Source organism: Helianthus annuus, chromosome 6, assembly GCF_002127325.2.
Source record: "Helianthus annuus cultivar XRQ/B chromosome 6, HanXRQr2.0-SUNRISE, whole genome shotgun sequence".
NCBI classification, from domain to species: domain Eukaryota; kingdom Viridiplantae; phylum Streptophyta; class Magnoliopsida; order Asterales; family Asteraceae; genus Helianthus; species Helianthus annuus.
In genome coordinates, this window is record NC_035438.2 from 11407541 (window position 1) to 11425554 (window position 18014).

At 36.0% G+C, this 18014-nt stretch overlaps 1 long non-coding RNA gene across 1 annotated transcript; it reads left to right on the top strand.

Moving 5' to 3' along the window:
- The first annotated feature begins 265 nt into the window (after window positions 1-265).
- Window positions 266-3119, top strand: LOC110863757. Its single transcript, XR_002549341.2, has 3 exons — window positions 266-391; window positions 1564-1642; window positions 2783-3119. It is a non-coding gene; the product is annotated as an uncharacterized LOC110863757 (long non-coding RNA).
- Window positions 3120-18014: the final 14895 nt, after the last annotated feature.

Below are 18014 nucleotides of genomic sequence, written 5' to 3' on the forward strand. Positions count from 1 at the left end.
TTTAAGGAGGGTAGACTTGTAACGCCCCAAAATCCAAATGTCATATATTTGAAATATGTCCTTATGCGTTATATTACGAAATAAATAACTAGGCTATTCAACCTAGTTAAGTGCATGGTAAAAACTATTAAAGGAGAAAAGTAGTGCCAAAAATGTGATGGAAGTAAACTTGAGGGGTTAAAATGGATGGGATGAAACTTGGTCACTAACTAAAAGAAAATATCAACACACACCACACACATTTTCGTGTGTGTGTGTTCTGGATCGTTCCAGAGCTCCCCAAGGGAGCCAAACCCTAACTCAACAATATTCATCAAATTGAAGGGTAAATTGAAGCTCAAATTATCAACCGAACGTGAATTAGTGATCACCAACACAAGGGGATCATAAGGTATGTCTCAAAACTAAGATTGGTGATCATGTATGAAGTGGGTTATGTTTTAATCCGTGAATTAGTATGAAATTGATGATGTATAAGGGTTAGAATCATCAAGTAGAACATAGGTTATGTATAGTTTGTGTTAATTTGATGTTTAGAAGTAAAACCCATTAGTCATGGTGATGATGATGACTTAATCACCATCTATGTCCAATTCTTGTTGAAAGATTGATGAAATATCGGTGTATAACGAGTTATGGTTTGATGAATTGAATAAAATGTGATGAGGATATGTTGGATGATTAATTGTGAATACTACATGATGGTGAGTAGAAGGATTTGATGAACTATGTATGAATGTAGAAGATTGATGCATGAAATAGTTGTACATTATGCTTAGATAGTGGTACGCACGCCAAGTGTTTGATGAAATGACTAAACGACGATATTATGTGAAAATGTATGCAAGTAGTGGATGAACATACATACAATGTGTAAATGATTAAATTGTTATTAAGCTTACACAAGGAACATGTGTAAGATCGAATCCATGTGGAGGTTTTATTGATGTCTTGTTTGGGTAGAAATGTGCACTAGTATCTTTCATTGTTCACTCACATTGTATGGGTACACACTATGTGTTTAGTCGATGGTTTAGTTGAGGTTACGAAATGAAATTGGCGTTAATGTATAGCAAGTAAGGATGGTAAAATCATGTTGGTTATGTACCCCAAATACGGTCGTCTAGTATGGGATCCCGAAAGCTTTAGTATAGGTAGTATTGATAATATGTATGTGTGTGTATGTAATGGATTGATCATGTGGTTGTAAGCATATTACATCATGAATATGAAGTGTATATAATACCATTGTTATAGATTAATATGATGACATGGATATATGAGGTTAAGTCGAAAGTCCATAAGATGGGTCGTTGACTTTTGGAAGTCAAACCTTTCATAAGTAGTATGGCTAGACTCTTGTCAAATTTCAATGCTATAAAGTCATATGGTGCGTGTTTAAAAATGTGTGTTATATGCAATTATGTAAGGAATTATACGAGTTGGAAGAGATGTGATGTTGGGTATATGTCTTATGTTAGTTAGACTTGAACCATGCATTCGACATGATCATTAAGTGTACAATCATGCATACTAACAAGAATGTGATTGCGTGATGTGAAGGCATAAGGATCATGTGGAAATGGACTCAAGCAAGAAAGGCAAAAGGGTGAAAAGGAGGCAAGGGAACGGACGCAAAAAGGTAAGTGATTTCCGTAATCACTTCTTAATTGTTTATGTAAAGTTATGTGCTAGTTAGTTAAGTATGTTAAGTGAGGACCAATAAGGATGTGTTGTATGAAACCAATGATTTTTGTTAAGTAGATGTAACGGGTCAAAACGTAGCCTTGATGTTAAAACGAATGTGTTGTTTGATGAGAACATGAACGGGTCGAATAACCGTAAATGAATAATAAGCCGATAGCGCATAAGTTAAGAATTTACTTAATCCGGATGTGGGATTTTGAGTCCTTAGGATAGAGGACCAATTTACGAGCATGTAGGAAGAAACGGGAGGTTAAACGGGTAAACGGTTCAAAAGTTATGCGCGTTTTAGTGCGTACGGACGATGAAACGAATCTGCAGAAAAAGTGGTTTTCTAGAGGGCGTGGCCGACGGGGTTAGGGCCGTCGCCGACGGGCTCTAGAAAACCAGTTTTTCTCCGACGCCTTAATTACCTGCCTACGGGGTTTTTGGCTACGGGAAAAACTACGGGCCGTCGCCGACGGGCCCTAGGGCCGTCGCCGACGCCCTCCCCAAGTCCAAAACTCTGAAATTTGTTATTTAAGTTGATTTATGTATCGTAGGCTTCGGTTTGTTATCCGTGGACTACGGCGGGCTTTCTAAACATGATTTTGATCGATCCTTAGATGTTTATGGGCTATAAATCAAAGTCTAAGTCCCATGTAATTAACGTATGAGTATGTAAGAGGTATGCAAGATCTTGTACGTGTATGTAGATGTGTAATTATGTATATATGGAAGATATGTATGAGTGTATTCATGTAGGTAGAGACGTACGAATGTAGGTACGTATATAGAAGTGTATTTGTGTATATATGAAGATACGTAGGATAGTATGTATATATGTGAAGGCGTAAGAACGTAGGTACGTATGCAGATGTGTATTTATGTATGTATGAAGATACGTACGAGTGTAGGCATGTAGGTAGAAACATACGAATGTAGGTACGTATGTAGTAGAGTATTTAAGAATATATGAAGATACATATGAGTGTATACATGTATGTAGAGAGGTATGGATGTATGCACGTGTATAAGTAAGTATGATTTTAGATACGTTGAGTGTTAATGATATTAATCGTGTGCCTGGAAAACGAAGATTTATGCAGGTACATTATTGAAGGCTCACCAGGGAATGGATATGCGAATGATATGCTTAAAATCAGAGAGAAAACTGAATGGAAAGTGTACATGTATTGGATCTTGTTTATGTATTGTGTACTAATGTGATGAATGTATGTGGTGAGTGCAGGTTGTACGAATCACGGGCGGTTATCACGAGGAATAGAGATCGAAGACCGAGTCACAAGATAGATTGTACGGGAATGATTGAGTATGTACTATTAGTAAACAGGACTTATGCTTTATTTTTGTAAAAGATACATATTAAGACAAACTTTCAAGTAAGTCCAGACGTTTGTAATGAAAGAAATTTTATGGCACGAATTTCCGCTGCGACTTTTTGTCAAATACGAATTAGGGTCTTACAAATTACTTTTAATCCCAACCACTATATCTAACATACAATCTCCTATAAATCACGTTTCGATGTCGCTTTCGATTGAGTTTGATTGCTTTTCGAGTTTCGGTTCGATTTTCGATTGATTTGCTTGAATACCACACCAATCTTAAAGTAAGCACGCACAAGCAACACATAAGGCACACACACGTATAACAATACCACAATTCAATAATTCAATAATTCGAGTCTCGAGTTGGATTGATTGTTAGATCGGTTTGATTACTGATTAGGTTAACTTTATCGCATTGTTACTTCCTATTATTCACAGTCGTAGATCGGTTCGCATTAAAACACGTTTGATTTGTAACACCCCGAAAACGGGTTTAGTAATTAAACCTCGTTAATACAAAAGAGTGGGTAAAATACCGTTAGTGGTGAAAGCAACCCGGTAAATATTAGGATTTAAGTAAATAAACCTAATATTTAATAAAACGTTAACAAATGTTTTCAAGTAAATAAGGTTTATAAGAAGTCCGAATTAACGTGACTTAAATACATAACGGGTTATGACTTCCCGAACCCGCTAAAGTAACAATGAATAATTAACCTAGTTAGTAGCATGTGATTAAGTGACTAATGGTGAGTTATAGTTCCATTTGATCAAAAGGAAACATGAGGGACCAATGTTGCCAAGTGGGAAAGTTGTTTTATTAAAACAAGAGTTAAAACACCAAAACACACACTTAAAGTGTGTGTTCTGGTCGTGACAATCACAGGAGCCAAGGGAGGGTTCCTTACTCAAACCCTAACTTGCTTAAATCCAAGAAATTGAGAGGCCAAATCAGTCCCAAATCGAAATCTAAGCTCGTATTCATGAACACCAAGTTGAAAGGATCACAAGGTATGTAAAATTGTGACGTTTTGATCCATCTCAAAATTCTAGGTTATTTGTAAGAAACTGAAATTGAGCTTGATTATGTCATGCATGAGTGGATCTTGAAGTAATATGATGTCTAGGAGTAAACCCTAGTCAATAACATGTTAGATTGTTGGAAAAACTATGAGATTCATGATGATCCATTGATAAGCTAAGTGGGTTTTATGTTAATATGATGAACACTAGGAAATAGATTGTTGATCTAGTGTAAATTGACGATTTTGAAGTGAATTCAGAAATTATAGAAGTTAACCACTTTGTAAGATGGTTGATTTATGTGAAATTTGGGGTAAGAGATAAGCTAGAGACATGATAAATAAACATGTAAAATTCTGCCCTTAAGGTGTTCGTTGAAATGCCTCAAAGAAGGCTCGAAACTAGAATTTTGTAGTTAAAACACCTAGTTGTGATGTTTCGACTATTATGCAAAAAGTGATTAAAGAAAGTTCTAAATGTGTTAAACGCGATTAGAACTTTGGTTAAAACGGAGGTCTAAAGATAACGCCTACCGAGTAGTTAAAGAGTGCTAAAACTAGTTGATAACTCGAAAATGCAAACTAGTATACTAATGGGCATTTGACTATTAAAAAGGTCAAACTGACCTATAATACGATAAATAGCAATTTTGATATGAAATGCATAAGGTGGAATAATCGTATTAGAGTATGATTAAACTAACCACCATGAAAACGATGATGATAGTTTGACGCGTAACAAGCTAGGTGGAAGCTTGGAGTGAAAGCGGGTCAAACAAGTCAAGCATGGAAGAAAAGCGTAGCTCGGATGCAAGGTAAGTGAAACTTACATAATTGTGTAGATTACTTGTTCATTCTATACGTTATAGATGCAATAATGCTAGTATTGAAAATATGGATTTCCGGCGTGATTGTTACGAGCCGGAACATATAAAGATGATAAAAACCATGGTTTATGGCAAAAAGGGGATTCGGTAATGAAATCCGGGACGGGATGGATGTATGAATTAGAAGTCAAGAACCACGTTTTTGATTTAATAGGCAACGTTGGGCATATAGGCCGAACGGGTCAAATGGTGGTGATAACACTATTTGACAATATCGACTAATGCGATTGTCAAGTCTTGTGTTAACAGGAGCGATTAGCGATTCAGTTAATTTCGCCCACACTATGTGTGATGATAAAAGCAAGGTATAAATTGGGTCTATATGTTGACCCTAGCCAGGTACGTATGCATACGATTATAATTAACATACAAACTTGGTCAAATATGTAGTGAAAGCCCCTCGTAGTAGATGAGGGGCTAATGTCGGCTAAAATGTCCTTGAAGGGTAAATTGAGCAAACAACTTATAAAGGTTGTTTTGGAACTTATCTTACGACCTTGTAACCTTTAGACGCGCATGAAAGTTGTAGACATAAACCTTCAAGAGTTAAATGCTTAAATTGTGTGTTGCCGCAAAAGTAACACATCCGTAGGATTAAACTCGGAATAAATAGTCCATTTCGTTAAATCCACCACATTCATAGTTGTGGTGGAAGACTAGCTAATAACAAATTGGTGGAACTATGAGGTACATGAGAAATGAGCACCGTTCGTGCTAAAATGGTCGTTAATACCCTTAACGGGTTAAAATAAGATTTTAAACGAAAACGGGTAAATAATTGTGTAGAAACCCGTGTTCAGTACTTAATATGATTGACAATATTAGAAATTAAGGGTTCATGATGAATGGAGGTCAAACAAACATGTTTGTTTGATAATCACATAGTCGGGTCGAAAATTGTTGAAAAGATAATAAGACGAAGGCTTAAAAGTCTCAATTTTATTTAATCCGGATGTCAGATCTTAACTCCATATAATGGAGAATTAAATTACAAACATGTAGGAAGAAACGGTAGGTTAAACGGATAAGCGGTTTGAAAGATACGAAAGATTTCGTGTCAAATTACGGCAAAATGGAAAGGCTGAACCCAGTGTCCACCGTAAATTACGGTCCCACCGTAATTTACGGTGGAGATGATTTGTTTACGGTGAAGGTCTACTGTTTTACGGTAGAAAAGCTTGAACCCAGGTGCCACCGTAAATTACGGTCCCACCGTAATTTACGGTGGAGATTTTTTTTTTATATTTTGTTTTTTTTTTCATTTGAAATCAATTGTTTCCCGGACATCGTTCGGACATGATTTAAACCCCGTATGACTAAAGCATTTCATGTTTATGAAATGTAGGTACACCTTGGATGCCGGAAGACGATCAAGCTCAGCGAAGAACCGAACACGATAATGATACACGCTTCCGCACTTTGCTACGTTGTAATTTTTAAACAACGAATTCGATCACGTTATGTAGAATAAATTATAATTTGTAAAAGTTTTAAATAAACCCGCATTTATATAATATGTGTGGTCTTAACTACACATCTAATTGTGGAATTTACATATAAAATAACTAGGGTGTTACAAGTTGGTATCAGAGCCTTGGTTTAAGAGATTCGAGTATGGTGGGGAGGAACCATGCTTGGACTTAAACCTTATGCTCTTGACAAAGAATAGTGTTCGGTTCGAGGCTTGATCGCAAATCCGGTAAGTGCAACTATGTTAATAGCTTAGCATGCTAAAGTGTTGTAAACAACAAATAGGGCTATCGTGTGATACACGTTACCCCAAATTAAATGATAGATATGGTTAACAACATTTCGTGTGTTGACACATATAAGTACAAAAGCCTTGTACTATGATACGGGCATTTAGTAGAGTTGACATTACTAACTTTGTGAATGTCTTGAATGAAGGACACTTACAATTAAAGATGGCAAAGGTTAAATAAATGCAAGATGTGATAGAGGAACAGTTCGAGGCCTGACAAGAGGAACATGCCCATCAAGGACTAAATCGCGTAACGACCGCGAACAAGGCTAATGGCAAGAGAAGCCCGTTAGGGCAAGCATTATCAGGTGCACGTTTTAAATCATTGCATAAATAGTAATATGCAACAGATATGTAGAGATTGAAAGTTGCATATGTAGATTGAAAACTTGGAAAGACCTGAATAGAAAACCTATCCGGGATATTGTTTCCAAGAAAAACAGATAGAGGTATTACTTACATAGGGCGTGATGTGAAAACTGTAAAAAGGTCATGCGTGTCATGTGTTAATCGCTTACTCTGGCCAAGTAAGTAGCGGCATATGTCACCATGAACTTCTTATGGCGGACACGTTTACATCCGATGTAGTAAGGGCAGGGTGAATGGGACTAATTAAAAAGTGCCCAAATGAATCAGATAAACAAAATATTTGATAATAATGTAAACGCACAACCAAGTGACGGGAGCGTATTACATTAGGATAATGAGCCCGAGTGAAGGGACAAACAAGCATGTAAAACGATTTAGACAAGTATTGGGAGGGAGTGTACTTACACTCGAACCCAGAAAACATCAAGCATGTAAAACGATTTAGACAAGTATTGGGAGGGAGTGTACTTACACTCGAACCCAGAAAACATCAAGCATGAAAAAATGATTTAGACAAGTATTGGGAGGGAGTGTACTTACACTCGAACCCAGAAAACATCAAGCATGTAAAATGATTTAGACAAGTATTGGGAGGGAGTGTACTTACACTCGAACCCAGAAAACATCAAGCATGTAAAACGATTTAGACAAATATTGGGAGGGAGTGATACTTACACTCGAACCCGGAAAATGCAAACATGTAAAATGATGTAGACATGTATTGGGAGGGGGTGTACTTACACTCGAACCCGGAAAATGTAAACATGTAAAGTGATGTAGACATGTATTGGGAAAGGGTGTACTTACACTCGGACCCGAAGAATACAAATAAGACTCTTAACAGGCCGATTTTGTAAAACACCAAATTTGAGAACGAAGTAGGAATATAAAAGTGAAACGAAGTCATAATACATACCGTAAGGGTTGCAATAATAACGACTTCGGTAAAACACCCAGTTGGTGAGTAAGGATATAAACACATGCGTAGACTGAGAAACAGGAACGCGAAATAGAAAGTCAAAAGACTCGGAATATGAGTCATGACTAAAAGATGATAAGAATCTTCGCAAATATAAATTTTGGTAATTGCGTTCAACCATTTCAAAGTTGGACGGGTCAAATAAAGAACGAAGTCTGACATTCATAGGTGATGAAAATTCACCTAAAATGAGTCAAACGAGTCAATTAAGGAAAAAAAAATGGAGGGGCCAAAATGACCGACGGGTCATGAACTAAAGCAAAGGAATCATAAGGGCCTCGTCTTAAAGAGACGAAAGCTTAAGAAAATAGCCTACGAGGTTAGGTGAAAGAACCTACGGGTCAATAGCGTAAGGTGAGGGAACTTGTTACGATCCCTCGCGTAAAACGAGAACGAAAAACAATAAATTAGGGGTTGTCAATTCCCTTGACATGAGTAATTGACATAGTTAAGAGAAAAACGTTAGACTAAAATTCAGATTTAGTAAGAAATAATATTTTTATAAATATAAATTCTGACAGGAATTTGAATAGAAATCATAAAGGGTTCAAGTCTTGACGCTGATAGGCGCAAGACGATATATTCGAAAAGTGATCTTTTTGAAAATGAAAGGTTGATATAAATTAAACATGCGTGACACGATCACGGTCAAGAAATGCAATGTGAAGTGGAATCACATTATAACCAAGCGAGCGGTAAAGGTCATTTAAGTAATCTGGTTGCTTGTAAGCGGTAGATTCGGTATAACTAAACCGAATAAATGAATTTTGAAAACAGAAGAAATTGTTGCTGAAAGTGAAAGACTTCACTAAAGACCTTTAAACGGGTCAAGGTAACGGATTCACCAAGAGTTCGATAATATCTAAAAGCGATGGAAATCGCTAAGTTAACTAAACAAGTAAAAATAACGAAATTACGTTATTTCAAGTTACATTATGTCGTATCAGGTACGTAGAGGTTCTGTAACCAGAAAGACATTACCATAATTTTTCTGGTAATACTAACAATTGGTTAAAGTATGAGTAATGCTTAAGAAATTACTCAAGTCAAAACGCATTGAGTTTAGAACTCAATGAACTATGTAAGAAAAGGTTTCGAGGACGAAACCTCTTTAAGGGGGGTAGACTTGTAACACCCCGAAAACGGGTTTAGTAATTAAACCTCGTTAATGCAAAAGAGTGGGTAAAATACCGTTAGTGGTGAAAGCAACCCGGTAAATATTAGGATTTAAGTAAATAAACCTAATATTTAATAAAACGTTAACAAATGTTTTCAAGTAAATAAGGTTTATAAGAAGTCCGAATTAACGTGACTTAAATACATAACGGGTTATGACTTCCCGAACCCGCTAAAGTAACAATGAATAATTAACCTAGTTAGTAGCATGTGATTAAGTGACTAATGGTGAGTTATAGTTCCATTTGATCAAAAGGAAACATGAGGGACCAATGTTGCCAAGTGGGAAAGTTGTTTTATTAAAACAAGAGTTAAAACACCAAAACACACACTTAAAGTGTGTGTTCTGGTCGTGACAATCACAGGAGCCAAGGGAGGGTTCCTTACTCAAACCCTAACTTGCTTAAATCCAAGAAATTGAGAGGCCAAATCAGTCCCAAATCGAAATCCAAGCTCGTATTCATGAACACCAAGTTGAAAGGATCACAAGGTATGTAAAATTGTGACGTTTTGATCCATCTCAAAATTCTAGGTTATTTGTAAGAAACTGAAATTGAGCTTGATTATGTCATGCATGAGTGGATCTTGAAGTAATATGATGTCTAGGAGTAAACCCTAGTCAATAACATGTTAGATTGTTGGAAAAACTATGAGATTCATGATGATCCATTGATAAGCTAAGTGGGTTTTATGTTAATATGATGAACACTAGGAAATAGATTGTTGATCTAGTGTAAATTGACGATTTTGAAGTGAATTCAGAAATTATAGAAGTTAACCACTTTGTAAGATGGTTGATTTATGTGAAATTTGGGGTAAGAGATAAGCTAGAGACATGATAAATAAACATGTAAAATTCTGCCCTTAAGGTGTTCGTTGAAATGCCTCAAAGAAGGCTCGAAACTAGAATTTTGTAGTTAAAACACCTAGTTGTGATGTTTCGACTATTATGCAAAAAGTGATTAAAGAAAGTTCTAAATGTGTTAAACGCGATTAGAACTTTGGTTAAAACGGAGGTCTAAAGATAACGCCTACCGAGTAGTTAAAGAGTGCTAAAACTAGTTGATAACTCGAAAATGCAAACTAGTATACTAATGGGCATTTGACTATTAAAAAGGTCAAACTGACCTATAATACGATAAATAGCAATTTTGATATGAAATGCATAAGGTGGAATAATCGTATTAGAGTATGATTAAACTAACCACCATGAAAACGATGATGATAGTTTGACGCGTAACAAGCTAGGTGGAAGCTTGGAGTGAAAGCGGGTCAAACAAGTCAAGCATGGAAGAAAAGCGTAGCTCGGATGCAAGGTAAGTGAAACTTACATAATTGTGTAGATTACTTGTTCATTCTATACGTTATAGATGCAATAATGCTAGTATTGAAAATATGGATTTCCGGCGTGATTGTTACGAGCCGGAACATATAAAGATGATAAAAACCATGGTTTATGGCAAAAAGGGGATTCGGTAATGAAATCCGGGACGGGATGGATGTATGAATTAGAAGTCAAGAACCACGTTTTTGATTTAATAGGCAACGTTGGGCATATAGGCCGAACGGGTCAAATGGTGGTGATAACACTATTTGACAATATCGACTAATGCGATTGTCAAGTCTTGTGTTAACAGGAGCGATTAGCGATTCAGTTAATTTCGCCCACACTATGTGTGATGATAAAAGCAAGGTATAAATTGGGTCTATATGTTGACCCTAGCCAGGTACGTATGCATACGATTATAATTAACATACAAACTTGGTCAAATATGTAGTGAAAGCCCCTCGTAGTAGATGAGGGGCTAATGTCGGCTAAAATGTCCTTGAAGGGTAAATTGAGCAAACAACTTATAAAGGTTGTTTTGGAACTTATCTTACGACCTTGTAACCTTTAGACGCGCATGAAAGTTGTAGACATAAACCTTCAAGAGTTAAATGCTTAAATTGTGTGTTGCCGCAAAAGTAACACATCCGTAGGATTAAACTCGGAATAAATAGTCCATTTCGTTAAATCCACCACATTCATAGTTGTGGGGGAAGACTAGCTAATAACAAATTGGTGGAACTATGAGGTACATGAGAAATGAGCACCGTTCGTGCTAAAATGGTCGTAAATACCCTTAACGGGTCAAAAAAGATTTTAAACGAAAACGGGTAAATAATTGTGTAGAAACCCGTGTTCAGTACTTAATATGATTGACAATATTAGAAATTAAGGGTTCATGATGAATGGAGGTCAAACAAACATGTTTGTTTGATAATCACATAGTCGGGTCGAAAATTGTTGAAAAGATAATAAGCCGAAGGCTTAAAAGTCTCAATTTTATTTAATCCGGATGTCAGATCTTAACTCCATATAATGGAGAATTAAATTATAAACATGTAGGAAGAAACGGTAGGTCAAACGGATAAGCGGTTTGAAAGATACGAAAGATTTCGTGCAAATTACGGCAAAATGGAAAGGCTGAACCCAGTGTCCACCGTAAATTACGGTCCCACCGTAATTTACGGTGGAGATGATTTGTTTACGGTGAAGGTCTACTGTTTTACGGTAGAAAAGCTTGAACCCAGGTGCCACCGTAAATTACGGTCCCACCGTAATTTACGGTGGAGATTTTTTTTATATATTTTGTTTTTTTTTTTTCATTTGAAATCAATTGTTTCCCGGACATCGTTCGGACATGATTTAAACCCCGTATGACTAAAGCATTTCATGTTTATGAAATGTAGGTACACCTTGGATGCCGGAAGACGATCAAGCTCAGCGAAGAACCGAACACGATAATGATACACGCTTCCGCACTTTGCTACGTTGTAATTTTTAAACAACGAATTCGATCACGTTATGTAGAATAAATTATAATTTGTAAAAGTTTTAAATAAACCCGCATTTATATAATATGTGTGGTCTTAACTACACATCTAATTGTGGAATTTACATATAAAATAACTAGGGTGTTACACGATTACTTCGATTCTTGCTGATTACAACACTTACTCCACATAATACACTTAAAACACAAAGTCGACTATCTACAGTCAAAGAAAGTCAAAGTTGACTTGGACTTTGACTTTGACTTTGACTTTGACATTCGAAAACTCGGGGTGTTACAGAGAAAGCACACAAATTTAAGGTCTCCTTTTCTCTTTTCTCACCCAAGTAGCCTTCACCCAAACCCACACACAACTGCCAACTTTTTTTCTTTCCCACTTAAATCCCTCTAACTTATTGATTAATTAAATTTTTATAAATTGTTAACCCCTTACATTTGCAACTTTTTACTCCTAATGTTAAACCTAGATATCTGTTTATCAATTTAAATATAAGAATACCATAATAAAAGGGGGTTTTTACATATTACCTCCATTAAAAGAACCCTGTTAAAATCTTCATGAAGCAAAACACTTACTGCCATATACTTGATAAACACATTTAACCTTATAGAGTAACTGACAACTGATTTAACAAACCCAACACAAATATGAGCTCGTAAAAGAAACCCAAAATAAACAGATCATATGATGAAAAGAAAAATTAGGGTTTGAAACCAACCATGGTGACGAAAGACTACTCTGTATGTCGTTGATGTTGTCGTGGTGGTGGCTATGCCACTGTAGACCGGTCGTCAGAACCACCGATCAGATCCCTCATATTCTCTGTTTCTGCATCTGTAGATCCATCTCTCTCTCTCCAACTCTCTCTTTTTCTCTAATCTTTATAGGTATTAAAGAGTACAGGGGGCGATGGAAAGTTGGAAACCGTCGGAAGGCGACGCTTCATTTGCAATTGAAGACCAAAGACTCGGCAGGCGATAGGGTTTTCAAGGGAGGCCGGTGTGTTAGGGAAGAGGGGGCAGAAATGGAAGAAAAATGACAAAAATTAGGAATTTTAATTGACTTTTCATATGCCATCTTAAAATTATGCTAGTGATTTACCATTTTGTCCATGTGAGATGCTTTATATAGTTATATATAGATAGATATATAGATATAGATAAATAATCGTTCCTCATTATAAGAACAATTAAAGATTTTTTTTGAATAAAAGCTAAGTGTTTAATACACAAAATGGGTAAGAAATGTTCGGATTGTATATGGGCCACCCAACTTAACAAATGGATAATATATAAGCACTTCTAAAACCTAACCCTAGCACACTTGCACGTCTTCTAGATATTTCGCCCCTTTCTCCTTTCTCTCTCATTTTTGTTTGATGAAAGCAAGATTGTTCATCTAGTTTGATCCGATTCGTTCTTTGTTATTGTCTGATCATGGTTAGATATCCTAGATACTTCGGTCCAGATGATCCCGTTTTCAGACACTTTGATCAGATCAAGGTATGATTGCTCATCTAGTCCGATAAGATTTGTTCTTTGTTCATGTCAGATCAAGGTTTGATATTCTAGATACCTCGTCTGTACGTTGTTATGATTATAAATCTGGTATTGGCTTTCTGAGAGTTTGATATGCATTTTCTCATATTCTTGTTGTTGATAAATATGGGTACTTTGGATCTTATAACGTATAAATTGCTGGTGGTTTATAAAGATACTAAGATTAGCCTAGAATCTTGAGTTCGATTTTGTGATGGTTTTTGTCATTTCTTGAAGAAGTTGAAGCAAATATTTGATCCTATGATCAGTAATTAGTTGTTGATGAGTGTCTTACAATGAGTTAAGTTTTGTTTCTAAGTATTTATATGATATTTTATTAAAAGGGTTTCCTGATTCTTTTTTTAATATTATATATTTATCTATTTATCAGTTCACGTATAAACATCTATTTATCAGTTCATGTATAAACAATAATATCTTATAAGTCTAATATGAGATTCTTTTGCCTATTTAATATAGGCCCCCTTATTCCCACACCCCCTGTATCTTATTTTCACATCCCTAGTGTATACGGGCCGTATACAAAATATACGGCCCGTATAGAATGTTTTTGAATAGGAAAATGCGCAGAGAATGTTTTTTTGATTTTACTATATACGGCCCGTATATAGTTATACGAGTCGTATACATGTTTATACGATTTGTAAAATGTATACGGCTCAATGGAATTATTTTGGTAGGTTTTTGATGTTACCAAATGTATACAGGCCGTATAACTGTATACGGGTCGTATATAAGGATGTTTTTTCAAGTATCACGTTTTTTCCAGTAAAAACACAGTCATTCTAGGGTTTCTAAACTCTTCATCACCTTTAACAAACGTTGAACGAAACACTCCGCTTAAATCAGAGCACAAGTAGAGTAACGTTACCGATCAGTCCGTTGATCGAGTAACTAGCAGAAGAACCCGACACAAACAAGTTCTCCACAGTTTTTTATTCAGATCTCTATTCGGTCATCTTTCCAAACTACAACACACGATAACTTTAAACTTTATAGTGTGTGATTTGACCAGGAGGTGATTTGCTACTTTTAATAAGCTGTCATAGTTGTCAAATTTGATTTCAACAAATCTTTTCCTTTTCCTTCAATTTCTAGAACATTCTCCGTAACATGAAGACGTGTCGGGTTCTTCTACTAGTGGTATTTTAATGAAGTATTGAAGATTGAATGTGCAAACCCAACTGTTCTTTACTACAGAAACGGTGGCTATGCGAAATACAAACCGCAATCGTTTTTTACTACGGAAACGGTGGCTATGCGAAATACAAACTGCAATCTTTTGTGACTATGGGAAACACAAGTTTTCTTTTTGAGCTTGATGGATGTCCGTTATCTCAGTTGAGGCGGGCATTGTTTATATCTGAATATAAGTAGATGTTACGTGTAACTTCATTAAACCAAGAACAAAGCCTATTTCGAAACACATGTGTTCGTATCAGCGTTGTTTATCACCCTGTGTGAGCATTGGAAACCCGACAAACAGTCTTGACAACTGTGACAGCTTATCTATCTGTGTGTGTCACATCCATCCTGTTATAGCAATCGATATGATTAATTTTACAAATTTTTTTCTAATTAGCGTTGTTAACTACCAAAAGAATGCATACACAAATAGTTGTAGTGGACGAAGCAAAGAGACCGTTGTGTATATGAATCACATTTTTTTCTAATTAGCGTTGTTAACTACCTAGAAATTGATATGGTGAGTTGGTAATCAAAATCAAGATGTCAGACAACGTGCCTTTCGAGATCCAAGAGGAAATAATCAAACGGCTTATAGTAAAATCACTGATTCGATTCCGATCAGTCTCCAAATCATGGAAAGTTGTTGTTGTTATTGTGCCTATCTCGGTTGTTCAGTACTTTCGTGATAATAAAACAAGAAATAATCAAACAGCTTCCAGTAAAATCACTGATTCGATTCCGATCAGTCTCCAAATCATGGAAAGCTGTTGTTGTTATTGTGCCTATCTCGGTTGTTCAGTACTTTCGTGATAATAAAACAAGCAGGCATTGATTTTGCCAAGATTGAAGGAAAGAATCTGGCCATAAGCGTTGTGGATTCTCAGCGTTATTCGAATGTAAGTGGATCGGGTTCTGCTAGTTATTCGGAATGTTTCGAATCATCACAGAAGACATGTCGGGTTCTGCTAGTTATTCAGAATGTTTCGAATCATAACAGAAGACGGATGCGGTTTGCATATTCAATTGTCACACCCCGAATTTCCACGTGTCACCGGTGGGCCCGGTGGGGGTATGGTGACGTAGTTGGCATCATCATAGACAAACAACACAATATAATAATGCACAGCGGAAGCAGGGATAGATTCATTTCAACTTTAAATAAAATGTAATATTAAATATCACGAGTAGTTGAAACGGATCCACAGGCGGATCAAATAAAATAAGATAATTGTTCAACAGTTTTATTGTCGTCCAAGCTTGCGAGACTTATTGTGGACGCTCTAGAAGACAGCCAGCCTAGTACGTGTAGTACCTGCACTTAACCTTTTGGGAAAATACGTCAGTTTACACTGGTAAATACAAATTAACTGACTCATTTTGAAAATGATTGAAAATTGATTTAAATGCACATGGCATAAAATATTTTTATAACTTGGGATAATTATGCAATATAATCTTGTGAACGAATTACATGTTACTTGTACGTTCAGTAGCCCGGATCTTGTCCGGGTTAAAGATCAATAGACACACCACATTAAAGAGTTATACACTGACAGGTGTACGCCTACACCTCGTGCTCTGGTCGTGGCCATCCCGTAAGATGATGCCAAGGATATCCGGGACATGGTCATTAACCCCCCAAAGGCTTAAAGTAAAACAAGACTGTTTAAACGAGCCGATCAAATTATTCAATTGAACACCCAAGGGTGCAAGATTTGTACGCTCGATCAAGCGGTATTCTATATACCGTAACCCAAGCCCGTATAGGGAAAATAAGTTAAAAGTATTTACCTTAGTAAGTATGAATCACAATTGGCAAGTGAAGGTAGCTTTTATTGGGCCTCCTATTCTGGAACAAAGGTTTATAATAACCTATTAGATTCCTAACGGGTCTTTTATTTAAGCCTAAGCTTGACCGGTTAGTTTTAAGGACGATACGGTTCAAGCGCACGATTAAGCGAAGACCGGATAGAATGTGATTTAGACCCGACAAGTTTGAATACTTGTATAATATGGGTATACTAAATACATTCTGGATTTTGAGACAAAAATGATAACGTTTGACCCGTTTCGGTCAATTTATGCAAACTAGTTACATAAACCGAACCGAGCGCTAAAAGAGCGTTACGGGTAACCACAAGATTCATATGCAAGTTCCTGAGATAATATGCTTTAAATATGTTATAATATCAGCAAGTTATGTTCTATTATGCCCCGAATGAATTTAAACTCATTTTATGCCTTATAAGGGCATTTTGGTCATTTAAAAGATTATAAAAGAGTCAAATTGGAAATCTGAGATACAGGTCTGATTTATACAGTAAATATACTTAATTTGACATGTTATATCAGTAGGGTATGACCCATATACAAAACTTATCATTTAAAATCAAACTATGCACCTTAGGGGTATTTTGGTAATTTCACAAGGGCTAAAAATGTCAAAACTGGAAATCTGAGTTCAAAAACTTATACTTACTGTTATTTTATAAAAATATGCTAAATACATCAGTAGGTATAATCCTTATATGTTTAATATGGGTATAACGCATACTATGCGTTAAAAACGCTTAGAAAGGCGATTTTAGAGCCGTTTCCGGGTTTTTAAAAGAAAGCTGAGATTTTTATATTTCCAGAATGCTCAAAATAATTTATTTAACAAATAAAATTAGTAGAAAAAGGTTCGGGGTCAAAAGGATGCATAAAACTCATTTTATGGCTTAAAAGGTCAAAACCGGTATTAACCGAATCAACTTAGAGACCTATGATACGATCAGCCAAAAATTAAATAAAAATCTTCAAAAATCCCAAAATATTATATATCATCAGTGGGTAAAAAGTTTTATATCACGAAGTGGCTTTAAATAGGTTATACGCTAAATGCGCCGTTTATATGACATAAAGTTATAGTTTTACGATATCGGACATAACTCGAAATCTGGACCTCCAACTGATATCAAATTTTCGGTGCAAGTTTATAAATCAGTAATAAAGGTTTCTACTCTTTCACTTTTCCAAAAATCACGTTTTATAGCAAAAAGGGCAAAATAGTCAACTTTAAGCATAAATCGGAAACATGTATATGAATCGGTTAAGCATGGAATCAATTTGCAAAATTCCAGAGAGTTGCACATAAATATAAATGGTCCAAAACAAGCTCTAATGCAGATCTCAAACATGCATGCACGGATCCGAATCG